Source organism: Larus michahellis, chromosome 1 (genome assembly GCF_964199755.1).
Source record: "Larus michahellis chromosome 1, bLarMic1.1, whole genome shotgun sequence".
NCBI classification, from domain to species: Eukaryota; Metazoa; Chordata; class Aves; order Charadriiformes; family Laridae; genus Larus; species Larus michahellis.
The window spans coordinates 90,250,508-90,265,189 of NC_133896.1; positions in this window are offsets into that span (position 1 = coordinate 90,250,508).

Consider the following 14,682-nt stretch of genomic DNA (forward strand, 5'->3'; position numbering starts at 1 on the left):
TGTCACGCTGCTGTTACGGAGTTAAACAGAGCAGTCAACTCACTGATGAAACTTTGGTCTGGTTTTTGGTTATATGAGCAATTCAGCTGGCCGGCTTCTGGCCCGAGGGAGACTAAGGTTGTGGTAACTGTGCTTTTCTCGGAAAAACTGCATACCTGCTGCTGAAGGGCAAATTGGCTCAAGGGCATTTTGAAAAAAGGTGACACTAAAATACCTGCCACTGCTTGAACTTCCGAGGTATGGTGGAACCGCCACCTTCTATGTTCCTTCTTTTTGTTCTGCGTCTCAAGTCGATCAAAGGTATCTTAAAGTCCTTTAACGTGAAGTGGTTGAATGAAATCTTCTAGTTGAACCTGTTGAACCTTTTTTTTTTTCTTTTGTTTGGTTTGTTTATTTTTCCCCCAGAATAATTTTTTGAGATGGGTGGTTAAGATCATAATGGGATCTGGGCACCGTTCACAGAAGAGAGGAAACACATTCCTCAGCCCGCTTAAACTTGACTGGGTTTGGCATTTGTCTCCACTGAAGAAAAGTGGTTCAAATGCCCTGTCTTGATTTAAAGCAGGAACTCCAACTTGAAACTCCAGCCTCTCAGATGAATGCTTAAATCACTAGGCCATTAATATATTGTATTTTCCTCTTTCAAAAGCACGCTCACCATAGTAGTCGCTTGACGAGGCAGGAAGCAGGTATCCCCTCTGCTGAGGGGAATACCCAAACCACAGAGATGCACTTTCATTTTCTCTTGCTGAGAGAGAGTCTGTAACTGTACACAGCGAAAAGCAGCTTCAACGGCAAAGGGAAGATGCACCCAGATGTAGAGAATAACTTGGTACAATTGGGGGCTGTTGTTGAGAGAAAAGAAACCCGACGGTGTCCTAATGGCCACCTGTGGAGTGTGGGAGGGTGACACCTACACCATGTCCATCCTGTAAGCTGTGCTCAAGTGTCTCAGTCATCTATTTCCCTCTAAGCACACGCCTTCCAAAACGACGTGTGTCATCAGAAAAAAAACCTTTTCCAAATTCAGTCAAACTCTTGGGTTTTTTTCTGGGCAACTCAAAGTTTTACTTGGGAAAGAGACATAAAAATGTAAAATCTATTGGTAAATTTCTGAAGAATTCTGAAAAAGTAATAGCTTGGCTTGAGTGGCCCACAAGTACCAACCCAATCAACTTCCTTGCTAGCTCATCCTAACCACTCTTTTTCCACTAAAATATCATTTCATATGCTAATTTTACTACATAAAAATCAAATAAAGCCTATCCTGTAGTCTGAGGTAACAAAATGTACGAGACAATATATTGTTATTAATCTGTGATAGCACAGTCTTGGAAAATAAAGTCGATAACACTGCAAAACGTTTGAAGCAACATTTTAATTTTTAAAAAGTATCATGGTTTTAATCTTTACTATTGCTTTTACAGTGTTAAAATTTAAAGGATGTCCAGCATGCCTTCAGTCTTCCCCACATCCAGAATCTCTTTAAGAAACTCGTTTATATGAAATAGACACTTTATATTGCATTAAAACAAACTCAAAAAAGACAGACTTTCTAATCGCCTGGAGTCACATTTCAAAACTAGCAAGTCAGGCAGTTATCCAGCAACAACCTCCTTATTTTAAACATTTATCTTTTTTTAAAAAAAAGGTATGAAACAGCAGTGACCCAGCACTAGCCTAGGTTTTAAATATAAAAGAGATTTTTATCAGTGTAAATTTGAAAAACAAACCAACTGCCACCACCTGGGTGTTAATGAAATTGGTCAGAGTCCAGCAATGACCTCCTACTGTAATTCTCTGTGTTAATTCAGCAGTCCGTAACTCATGGCCCACCAAAAGGCAGCAACAAGCAGGGCTGCAGGCACCAGCTTCTGGCAGACGCACCTGAAAGGGAGCTTGCAGATCTGCGGGAAGAGAAGGGAAGGTAATTAGAAATAACAAGCAGCAAAAAGATGGTGCAGAAAAGCTAACGAGGATGCCTGCGTGCGAGGTCCGTGTGTAATTGGGAATACAGCCCGGTTCTGCGGAAATGGGTGTCGGGGTTTGGTTTTGCTGCTGGCGCCGGGTGACTGCTGCAGTGGCAGGGCCACATCCAGCCTCTAAATAATCTCCTCTCTTCTCTGGCGTAAGCAGAGGGTAAAACATCACCAGCAGCAGTCCTGCTTAACTCCCCTAGGGTAGACCCTTTCAGCTTCTCACGGTGGGAGATGCCTTCCCTCTGCATGGAGCCCCCGTGAGTTGTGTGGGACTTGGGCAGCTGTTTGAGTCTGTTTGCAGACATTTGGCATACTCTTGTCTACCAATGAGAAATTTCAGCCTAAAAAGAAAAAAAAATGGGGCAACACAGGGACACCAACAAACTGAGGAATAAAGCTAAACTTAGAGCCATGTTACATGGTTTACTCACTGACACTTACATGGGAGTTAGGCGTTGCTGTTACCTACTTGTCAACAAAAAGGTGGGAGAAAAAGGGGGGGAGCATACCCAGCTTCCATAACCAATGATCCTCTTTGTCCAGTTATTGTTCAAAGTATTTCCGAAGCTTCTTATAACACTTTTAATAATATTCCATGTCTGGAAAACACTGATAGCAACCCTAATGATTTAAACAAAAAAAAAAAAAAAGGCATGGGGATAGAAAATTTATTCTAAAAATTGTCAAATCAAATACCAAGGTTTAGAAAACTACAAAAAGAAACCCCAAACTCCAATATGTTCCTTCCTGAAAGTCTACATGTACATGCGTATTTCTCTAAATATTTAGGAAGGAGACCTGCCAACTTAGCAGGGCTTTGGAAGCTAAAGATAATTTGGTTTCAGAATTAATTGACCGTTAACATCACAGAAGGAAACGTGCAGCAGAGCTCCTGAGCGGCAGTCTTGTGCCTTTGCTCTTGTTTCAAACATAGAACAGGGCAACCCAGCGAGAGCTGCTGATCTCTAATGCATCAGCGTTGGGGGCAGCAATACGGGACTGACACAGCAATTCCACGGAGTCTCTCTGCGGCATGAATCCAGCTTTACTGAGATAGAAGTTATATGACCATATGCCATACCCAGGGACACAGCTGTAACTGAATTGCACTCTCTGTAAGTCTGCAATAAGTGACTGTCCTCTCCCCGAAGCAAGGATAGACGAGATAGAACCACACGTTGAGTACTTGGGGGTTCGGACACAGATTACGTATCTCGTGTTAGGACGCTACCGCATGTCACTTAATCTACAGTTAATAACTATCCATGATAACCCTGTCAGCTCACAGCAGGTAAAAGGCAATTCAAACTAGTAACTAGTCTAGCCACGTTTTCTTGTATGTGCACGGGTGGATTACTTGACATGCAGTAACGTGTTAATCCCCGAAGCATCACACTTACTAGGCTGCAGACCTCTCATCCCTCAGTTGTGCATAAAGATACTGTCTAACCTAGAAAAGTACTGTGAAATTTTAAATTCCAAGAAACTATTTCATCTTTTGACTGTAAATGGCTATAGTCTGCGGTGACAATTTATGTTATAAAGCTCTTCCTTGTAAAACAAGCCGCAGTTATTTGGTTTAGTTTTTTAGGTTCTGTATAAAGCAGCAGTAGTAGCAATAAATTTTTTGACTTTGTGTACAGAAATGTTGCTGTTTGTCTAACAAAACATTACCGTTTATCTATCTAACATGTTTTTTAAAAGGATCTGAAGACTGACAGTGCCAGTGAGGTAACTTACCCATGTGCCAGGTGAAGCAGTGTGTCTTCAAACTTCCTGTGGTACATCCTGTTAAATTCATCCCCGATCAGGGCCAGCTGATGGCCAACCTGGGTAGCTGACCTGTAAGGCGTTCAGGATGTGTGCGTTAGAGGAAAACACTACAACAGCAATTCTCTAAAAAGCACTCTGCGAGTGTCAGGCACAGCTGGAATCAGCTGGGGATGTAAAAGCAAAATGTTCAGGTGGGGTTTTTTTACCTGTTATGGTTTCATTGATTAGACATCTTAACACCATATTTATAGGCATACAAAAGTGCTTTGATGGTTTTCATAAAAAAGCTGCATATTTGGCATTTGTGAAGAAACATGTTGGCTTTTTAGGTGCCTGCTTTCTTTATACAAGACAATGGAATTCTGGTTTTGGGAGGGGGTGGTTCTCAAAGTCAAAATATTGAAACAGCCTTCACTTCAGACATCTCAAAATATTTCATATAACATAGCTGCTGGCTTTGTCATCCAGCAGTTTTACTCCAACGGTTTGCGCGATGCAGTGCAGGTCTCCAGCTAATGGGTGCTGCCAGGGTATGACTTGAGGCCGTTAGGGATGTCCTGGGGCGTGCAGATCCTTGAACTACAATGTCTATGGCACGTGTTGATGCCAAAAACTGGTGACGCTTTACTGATGAAAATTTTGAATGAAATTTAGCTTCTCTTAGGCAAGCATCCTGGTTTCGTTTTTTTCTTTTTGGTACAAAAAATAATTTGACTATACTTTTTCATTTTAACTTGTATTTCTGCTGAGATCTGTATGAGACCTGCTGAACAGTACGTGGGCTTAACAGCTTGATTCTAGAGACCTACTTAAAAAAACTTAGGCTTGGTTTGATCAGTCCAACAAAAAAACCCACACAGAAAGGAATTTTCACAGATGGGGTGGAAAGGCAGCCCCTGACTCTTGAACTGGGAAAAAAATATATGTACAGGATTAAGAAAAACCCAAAGCAGCACCATCAGTTTGTTGTGAGAGGCGCCGAGAGAATTATGTAAAAATGGCTTCCTCAGCTGCTTGCTATAACAGCTGGGTTTCTAATGAAGAGACACATCTGTGTCCCTGTGCAGGATAAAAATTTACAGACATTTAATGCAGCATAATCTTGCATGCTCAGTGTTAAGTGCTACAGGTTATCTACACTTGCATCTATTCCGTTTCCAATAGTATCCACTATGATTATTTGGCTTAGCAAAGAGTCTTCTTGAAAGTCTGAGGGTTTGTATTTGTGGGGGGAGTACGGGGAGGACAGAAGGGAGTATTAATGCGACGTGATACCTGATATTAAACTCCATTTGCTCTGTGGTGTCTGGGATTGTTCGGAGGTTACTGTAGGTTTCCTCTTCTGGTGCTCCATTGGGGTAGCTGGAGAGGACAAAGTGCCGGGGGATTCTGCTCATTTGAGACATCTTATTCTGCAACGAGTCATGAAAGACAACCCCACGGCTGCTCATAACACACATCTTTTCAGTTTAGATGGAAATTGTTTTAAAGCGTTCTTGAAGTTACCCTTTTTTACTTCTGCAGTCAGAACGCGAGCGTTGCTAAAATAGCTATTTTGAGAGCAGTCAAAGGAAAGTTTCAGTGACCCAACAGATGTACAGCAATTCAAACACGCAGCATTTAGATGGCTGCTGCTTCGTATTGGCTCAAAACAGCCCAGAAATTGGAAAATCTAGATAAATATAGCTACAGTAGATAAGTATAGTTTCTCAGTAGTTTCACTTAGTACAAAATGCTTTCCTGCGCTGTTTGCAACAACCTGCCTGGCATTAAATCACCCCAACAGATGGAGATCCTGGGGCAGCAAAGTACCTAAAACATACAACTTGGACAGGTTTTCCCAGGTCTGTAATTTAGCTCTGAGTTTATGCATCTTCTTCAGCTGGAGGCCACCATTATGGAAATTGCAAGCAGCTCACCATAGAAACAGAATATAACAAAGATTTAAGCAGATTAATAGCTTTCCAGGTGGAATAATGGACTGTAGGAACCCCTAAAATCAGTGGAGCTGCCTGCTTGTACCACAGGAAAGTTAGTCACAACCAGTAGCCAGGCTCTGGCACATATGGAGGTGGTCCTCTTCTCAGCGAAATAAATGGCAAAACTTGACGGGTTTCAGCGTAAGCGGTGTGTCTGTAATATTGCCAGTGTTTGGGTGCCCTGAAAGCACTGAAGAGGTTCAGGCCACCAGCAGCGGAGCTGGAAGCGGAGCTGATGTTTTTGTAATTGTTACAGTTGTTTTATTTGGCTTATCGAGACAAATGACATTAGAGCTGTGCAAGGGGATTATTTCCAACTACACGCACGCCCTCGGGCAGGCAACGCTCCTTCTGCCCCTCGGACCTTTGCCGCAGCAGGAGGCTCTGCCTGTTGTCTTGAGGGTGCCGGATGACGAACTTGATGACAGTCTTCTGCGGGATGCTCCGTTTCTGTCTGGCATGGTTTTGGCTGCCTCTTCTGTCACCTCTTTACTTCCCAGCTCCTTCTCTACAGAACTGACACCTCCCCCCACCTTTTGTCCATGGAGTGATCTTGGACAGCAAAGAAGGGGATTTCCCCCTGGCTACTGGATTCCTTTCTCCTTTTAAGCACACAGTCGGTGGGTCAAATGAATAAAACTCACATAAAATATTCTCAGAGACGGAGCTAAACCAAGCAAAAGGTATCTGTCATAATGCTACTTGGCGGGGATGTCTTTTGCCACATTTCTGCAGTCCTGTAAACTCTTTTTCTTTGAGTTTTACACTTGGGATGAGGTTGGGGCCTTTGTGCCCCAAGGGAGCCTTGATCTTCTTCAATATTGAGATGAAATTTGTATTTTCCACAAAGCAAAATTATTAATAATTAATGTGTATACATTATTGCATAAGCAAACACACAGAAACATGATATAACTAAATGAAAATATACTCAGTTCTACCAAAGTGAAGGTTCTTCTCACTGACGTTTAATGCGGCTGGGGAAAGCATGCTATGGACTAGTTTCTGCTGGGTAGATGTTAGCACGTCATGCCGTTTGTAGTTTAATATTCTGGTGTTATACTTCTATTTGTGGCATTTCTACTTTACTTATATAGATGTTTATAATCTAGGTTTTTAAACATATCCAGGCTTCTGAAGAGGTGTGTAGCAGTGACGCAGAGGAGTGTGGGTGAGGCCTTCTGAATTTTATTGTGACCACTGTGAGGGAGTTGCACGACCCAACTCTGTTCCACGGGGTAAATACCACAGTACTTTCTTACAAGGGGGCACCTATGGATTTGTATTTAAGAGCAGCAGGACCTGAACATATTTTAAAGGTGTGTTAAAAGGCTTAATTAAATAAGATCATCTTTTAAAAAAGAGATAGAGACAGTAGTTTCAGGTGCTATATTTGCTTCAAGAGATGCTCTGCCCTGTTTTAAACACTTTGCATTGCTGTATGTCTCTCTTCCCCATCCAAACAAAAATCATGAAATAAAGGGTAATGTCCATAGAGGGACTTTGGGCATTCCAGCACCATACCTGATTTCCAGATACGCAGTCACCCCAAGGACTTTGTAGCCCTGAATCAGGTGCCAAGGCTCCATATGTGCCCCACAGTGAAGCCGTTCCACTTTAAATAAATCAATCTATATTCCACTGGAGCAGGCACTTGAACTGACTCTTCCATTTCCTAAGGGAACATCTAGACCAGGGGGTTACCAGGTATCGTGATGGTCAACAGCCAATCACATTCCCATAAGTGCATCCCTGTCTGTTTTTTATGCGAGGTCCGGTGTGACACGTACACCATTGCAGTATGGACTGGATGACCCAGGGCAGCTCCTGGTTTGAGAACTCTGCCAGAGCTCAGGCAGGAGCTCCAAAGGGTCCTGAAGGTTCATGAATGAGAAATTGGGAATGGCTGAGCAAGGTCTGGAGGATCCCAGGGATGCTGAAGTACTCACTTGGACATCCAAAGTGTCAGCTCTCTGGATGCAGGTAGTCTCAGTGGACTGCATAGGGGAAAACAGTCAAAGCACGTGGTGTTGGACTTTTCAAGGTTAAACAACCCAACTGTATGCTCACACGTACAAAGTAAACATCTAGGTACGTAGTGAAGTATTCCTGAAGCCTGTGGGTACCACAGGAAGATTACCAAATGGAAATGCTTTGTGTTTCTTCACAGCTTATGAAGTCGTTAAAGGTTTCTAGTAAAACAGGTACTATAGTGGATAAAATGTATTAAAACCCCACAGAAAAAAGTCATCTGCCTATTGCACTGTTACGCATGTATACTAACTATTCTTAGCCTTTACAACTGTGCATTGTGAAAAAAAAAAATCTAAAAAAAGGTATTTTCTTTTTCTCTTTGTTTTTTTTTTCTGTTTTTTTGTTGTTTTTTTTTTCATTTCTAGACTCAATGCTAGTTTCACATTCACAGGGACATACAATGGAAACGTCTATATCTGTGAGAGATGAAAACTGTGTTTTGAAAAAGACCTATAATAAGTCAATGCACTACAGAACTCAGACATGTAAACAAACCATACAATACCACGACCAAAGCCCAAAGCACAACATATGCTACCTCACACCTGTTATGATAATACCTTCCTCCCACAGGCTAAAAAAGAAACTGTCGTAGCAGTTGGGTCATGCTGTCCACAACTCAGCTGCAGCCTGGTATGCTGGCTTTGCCCACCAATTTGTCTCAATGTAAGGGCAATCCAACAAAGAGGGGATTTATAATGTGTGTTGTGGGACGGACAGTGTTGGGGCAAAGGCAGTCTGGTAGGGCTGTTGTCTTGAAGATGTACAAGATGGGTCTAATTTAGTTTCAAAGCAAAGCCTAGCAATTGCCTTCTTGGCAAGGAAGGAACAAGTTGAGGCTGTTTCCTGATTTCTGTCATCCTTTTTAAAATCTGGGTATATATAGAAATGCACGCAAAAGCTGCACTAACATGGACCTGTCCTGTTCCTTCAAGTTTGGATCTGTGCAGAGCTGGGCAAGAGGAGCGTACATCACACTCCACAGATCCTTCTGGTTCTCCAAAGCAGGATGTGCTAATCCTCTACCACCCATCTCACGCTTTCCTTCTTTCTCTCATTTATACAGAAAGGAAAGGCAAACTGATATTGGTTTACAGAAACCAAGAGGTCATATGTGTGCACGTGTAGTGGCTTGTCATTTAGAGAGCAAGTGACCACAACCGAGTCCTCACAGCACCTCTGAGGAGGAGGCAGCAGCATCCCATACCAGCGAGAGAGATCATTTCCAAACTAGCAACCAGATCAAAAAGCTCATGCTTCTCTGTAAGCCTTTGACTGAGAAAACAAAATGCATAGTGTCAATGGCGAAATGCCTTCAGCAGAATAAATAATGCATTTCAAGTTAGATACATACTTAATGTTTTGCTGACTAGCGGCTCAGATCCAAATTAAAAAAAAAAAAAACAAACAGCCCTCTAAGTGCCTAATTATATGATTGAAATTATGGCATTTTATGAACACAATTACAATTGAATAATGAAGCATCTTTGGTAGAAAGAGTATGTTGACGTTGTCTTTACTTTGCATAGTCTGTTTTTTCTGTTTGTGTCTTTTTTTACCTAGCAAAAGGGAACAGAAAGTCTTCTTGAAAAAGGAACATGTGGCTAAACTAAGTATGCCAGCAGGTGAGTTGGGGAACATGAAAGGTCCTGAAATTTACTTGTAGTCAGTTCAATTAGATTTGCTGTGGTAATATTTTTTAAGAAGACGGGCACAATGATACTTCAGTACGATGCACTGAATGCATTAATTAAAGTTGATGTATTATCTTTATGTATTTTATGACTCATCTGTAGTATAATTTATGTGCCCTTTATGTCTTGCGCATACAATCTTACGTATTTTATGTGGACATGACACAGTAAAGCTATTAATTATTCCAAGAAGCGATTTAGTATGTTTTAAAGCTGGTTATGAAAGTAGAATACTACTACTGATAATCTAATTCCAATGTTGCGGCTCCAAATGCCCAGCACCTACCTACATAAATATGGATTGCCAGATAGGACCCTCGCCCTTTCCCCCCGAGATATCAACGCATATCTCAAACTGTTTCAGATTTTACCAGCTGCCCATGCAAACTAAATTTAAATGAAAAACAAACAGAGGCTTGGTTTTTTGCATATAGACCTCCAATCCATAGCCAACTCTTTCAAAAAATGACATCATCCTTGCTGTTGCAAATACAAATCTCTATGCCATTTTACAAGGACAAGTCTTTGATAAAATGACCAAAGATTAAAAGCTAGTTAAAGGTTACAGAGAAACGGGGATATTGGATGCTTGGGGTGCTGTAGCGAGGAAGAATATACTCTTTAAAACCCAAGGTGGAGTTTTGTTTTGTTTTTTTAAGTCCAAGGCTCTCCTATGACCCCTGTCAGACTAGCGGCGGGCACCCTTGGCTGTTGACCCTCCTCCCTTGCAAGTCAGAAGCCGTAAGCCACCGGCAGTGCATGGGCAGTGGGAACTGCAGCCATGGCTACAGGATATCTCTGCCCCGTCCTTTGCAGAAACACCTGGGCTTCCACAGGCCTCCCCTCCTGAGCCACCACAGCGCGTGGCAAAACATCACAAGGTAGCCATTGGCAACCGCAGTTTCTCTTAGAAAGATGAGAGGTTAAGTCATTGTTATTCACTTTTCAGTAGTGCAGGTTAGTTAACCCAGGTTGCTAGATTAACTCTTATCATAGAATCGTAGACTCATAGAATGTGTTGGGTTGGAAGGGACCTTTAAAGGTCATTCAGTCCAGCCCCCCTGCAGTAAGCAGGGACATCTTCAACTAGATCAGGTTGCTCAGAGCCTCATCACGCCTGGCCTTGAATGTCTCCAGGGATGGGGCCTCCACCACCTCTCTGGGCAACAGGTTCCAGTGTCTCACCACCCTCACTGTAAAGAACTTCTTCCTCATGTCTAATCTAAACCCACCCTGCTCTAGTTTAAAGCCATTGGCCCTCGTCCTATCGCTACATGCCCTTGCAAACAGCCCCTCCCCAGCTTTCTCATAGGCCCCCTTCAGGTACTGGAAGGTCACTGTAGGGTCTCCCTGGAGCCTTTTCTTCTCCAGGCTGAACAACCCCAACTTTCTCAGCCTGTCCTCGTAGGAGGGGTGCTTCAGCCCTCTGGTCACCTTCGTGGCCCTCCTCTGGACCTACTCCAACAGGTCCATGTCCTTCTTGTGCTGAACTCTTAAATTAGTATCAGGTCAAGGAGCAAAGATAAATTAATTCTGTGTCTCATACTGTGTTCCCAGTCAGCTTAACATCAATGACCTTGGAGACTGTTTACGCATAAACACTTCTTAATATTGCCTCAAACAGCTATTAAAGGCACACTTCTGTAAATCTAAAAAATATACTTACATTTTATTTCATTTACGTTTTTATGCTCAGTAAGTTAGTATGAGAACATGCCTTCACTGGGAATTTAACACAGGCTCTCTTAACTCAAAACAGGATAGAAATGAAGCATTTGACCGTATTTAAAAATAACCAAGTGATTAAGTCCTATGACCTTGGCAGTGAAAGAAATTCATACAGCGGGCTTTAAATGGAGTAAACCTTTTGAAGTAAAGAGCTTCCATGGGTATTTTCTATTTCAGTCTCTGCTGAAAATATTTAAGGTGCCCTGATTGAAATTCTGAGTCAGGACTTCAAGAATCTCTCAAGATCTTTACGCATCATCAGCATTTGGACGTTGTCTGTTAGAGCACCTAGAGAGAACCAGTCCTTAGTGTGACATTTAATATATGACTGTAGACAACAACAAGAAGTTTCCATGTTAAAAAGTAGATAGTACAGCTATATCCCCATTAAGAAGCCATGATTCGATAAGCCCATATAGTGCCATTTTCCTTGAACAACCTACTGATTCCTTCAGTGCTCACAAGCCTATTTCAACAGCTCCCAAATACTCAAAGAAATGAGGGGGTTCTGGTTTCAGTATAGCGAAAACATTAAATTCTGATGATGTTTTACGGGAAGAACAATGAAGAGAAAAATATATTGATACCAAACTGAAACTAACTATTTCTATTTAAAAAAAAAAAGAAATTTTGCCACACTCAGATTTTTGTTTTGTGACAGCACCACAGATCTCAGTGATGTCACCTTTGTTCTACTTGTTCACAAAGAGTTAAGGTTTAGATTAAGTCAGAAAGCTTCTGCTCTAACATTTACATTTCCTTTTCAAAACATCTTCTGCCCTTTGCACTTCTCAGTCTCACCAAAAGGTCAAGATTCTTTCATAATAAATAAGAATTTGTTTAGAATTGTTACTTGAATTGCAGGGCCAATTTGTATGAGGTAAGTATGACAATCTATATAGTTCAATAATCCATGAATGAACCTTAAAGCTATGGAAAATGTTTATTTGTTCACATTTATTCTAAAATTTTGTATCTCAGATTTTTTATTTTTGAAAGCTCCTAAAATAAGTGATTTGGATAGAAAAGCTGTTACTGGTAGTCAGAAAAGTTCATGCAATGCTTATAATTATTAATGCAGTTACACAATAAAATTGGAATACTTCAACCTAACATTAGCATCCGTGCAATCAAACTGAAAAAAAAATATATATATGATGTACTTGAGACCTTGTTCTACCATCCCATCCACTTGAAGGGTGAAGTACCTGCAATAAGGCTTCTGGCATCCTCAGAGAGCAGATTATGGGATTCATGCCTTGATATTAAATTCAGAATTACAGCATGCTGATCACCAAGGTTGTAATCTATAAAAATACTTAGGCAGATGCTTAGCTTCAACAGATTAAATAACATTGTTAATTGAAACATGATCATTCATAGCCTCAGAAAGCCAGCAGATTAGGGATAGGTATGGGCTGCCGTTTTCCCTCTCCTGGTCCCCCTCAGCACTCCGCAGCACGGCACACGCACTGTCGTGTATTGCTGCCTTGCACCTGCATCCTGTCCCATTTAACAGGGACACTTAATTGGACTTGTCATCAGAAAACTCAGCACCTTCTATGACCTTTGGTGGTCTTCTCTCCTACAGATGCCTCCAAGATCCCACTTACTGCTGCCAGATTGGGAAGATGAGAGAAACTGTTTATTTGCGGGTACAGTGTAACTGTAAGTCTAAGAACTCAAAAGTAACTCACTGTTTATGCTGTCTTTCTTGTTCTGCATGTCAGTATAAAGCATTAAAATGCCACCCTGTTCTCAGTTTTACTTAGGCTTCCTGTATTGATAAAACGCTGACAGTAACAATGTTACAAACACTGCAACAAAATGACTAGGAGTTAAAATCTAGTTCAACTACAATATTATAGTGGTATTTTTACATCATAAAATCACCTAGTTACCAGTGGTAAGGTATATTTCACACATCCTGCAGACACTGTAACTAACAATAAAAATAGGGTGTCTTATTAAATAGATCAAATGTATAAAACTGACTGTGAAGAGCAAATGAAGGTTTTATGCACAGGAGTCATCTTGCCCTGATACAGTGCTGTATTTCTTCAAACACAGTGTGTTCTTCATTCATTTTCTTTTTGTAGATTTGTAGCCCTTACTCATATAAATTTTATTTCAGTATTTCGCTTCCTGGTTTCGTTTCGGATCCATACTGCATTAGGAGGGGTTTTACTACTCCCTTCAGTAAATGCGGGGTCAAGCTCACAGTTAGCATCCTACTCCCACCAGCTCTTGCTTTGACTAGCAGGCTGTTTACCTGCAGAAGCTGAGCGCATTCAATTTTTCCTAGTCCTCTCCAAATGGTCTTATGGTCAATGGCCTGTTGATACAAAAATCCTTAGAAAGAGCTACCACAGACACCTACTGAACAGGTGAAACAGTCAATTTTCTCAAATTTCTCCTTTCAGAGAGACAGGGTCTCTACAGTGGTGATGTTTTGACATCAGTAGAGATCAAACACCTCGAACAAACATCGATTTTCTTCTTCATTATACTCAGTCCTAATTCCCATTCAACTAACATGCATTAAATGGAAAAAATAAATAAATCACATACCCACAATACGTTAACTCAAAATAACTTTGTTCATGTACCTGTGAGAGAAAATGATAATGGAGACCACTCTGTCTTCGTGTTATACATACATCTTTCTGCTACAGCCTCAAGAAGCAGACTCAGGCTAATACTCACTTTGCAATTTAAACACCTAGAAATCTGCTTAATCATAGAACTCACCACACTCCTGTAATCACTCCCTGTGAAATGACTTAAATGTTATTCACTATTTACTGCCGTACAGATCTCTTTATACATCTCTGCTGTTGCACATGATTCCTGTTATCAGTAGCATTGTTGTAAACGTATACCAGGTATAGAAAACGAGTTCTTTAGGAACATTAAAAAATGTTTATCGGTGGCACATTTTGCTATACATCTCAGACTTATTTTGAGGGCTTATTTCCTGCTTTGCTAAGAGTGAAAGTACACGTACTCCGCTCCTCATTTGCTTAGAAGCGAGCAGTTGAGTACGAAGCACACAGGTCCCCGCAGCATCATTTGGAAGGGTACAGACGTCCCTCCCGGAGGCTGAGCAGCCGGGACAGGTCGCTCCTTGCGACCGTCCGGAGCCCCGGCCCTGCCCACCGCCCGCGGGCACGGCGCAGCCTGCGACCGCCGGCTCCGGCCGCTCGCTCGACTCACGGTGTTCACCCCCGCTCCGTTCCCTGTTTTTTAAACGACACCGATCCCCCCTCCCCACCCCTCGCCGAGCCCAAAGATGCTGCGGCGCCAGACCCGGCAGAGGTGCAGGGTGTGGAAATGCGCCGGGACTAACTCCCGGGGCCGGGATATGCCCCCCCTCTCGGCACCGGGAGCGCAGGTGAGGCGGCGGGTGCCGGGACCTCCCGCCTCCCGCAGTCCCCCCGCACCGCCCCGGGGCCGCGGTCAGGGTCTGCCCGGGAGACCCCGGCCGGTTTCCCC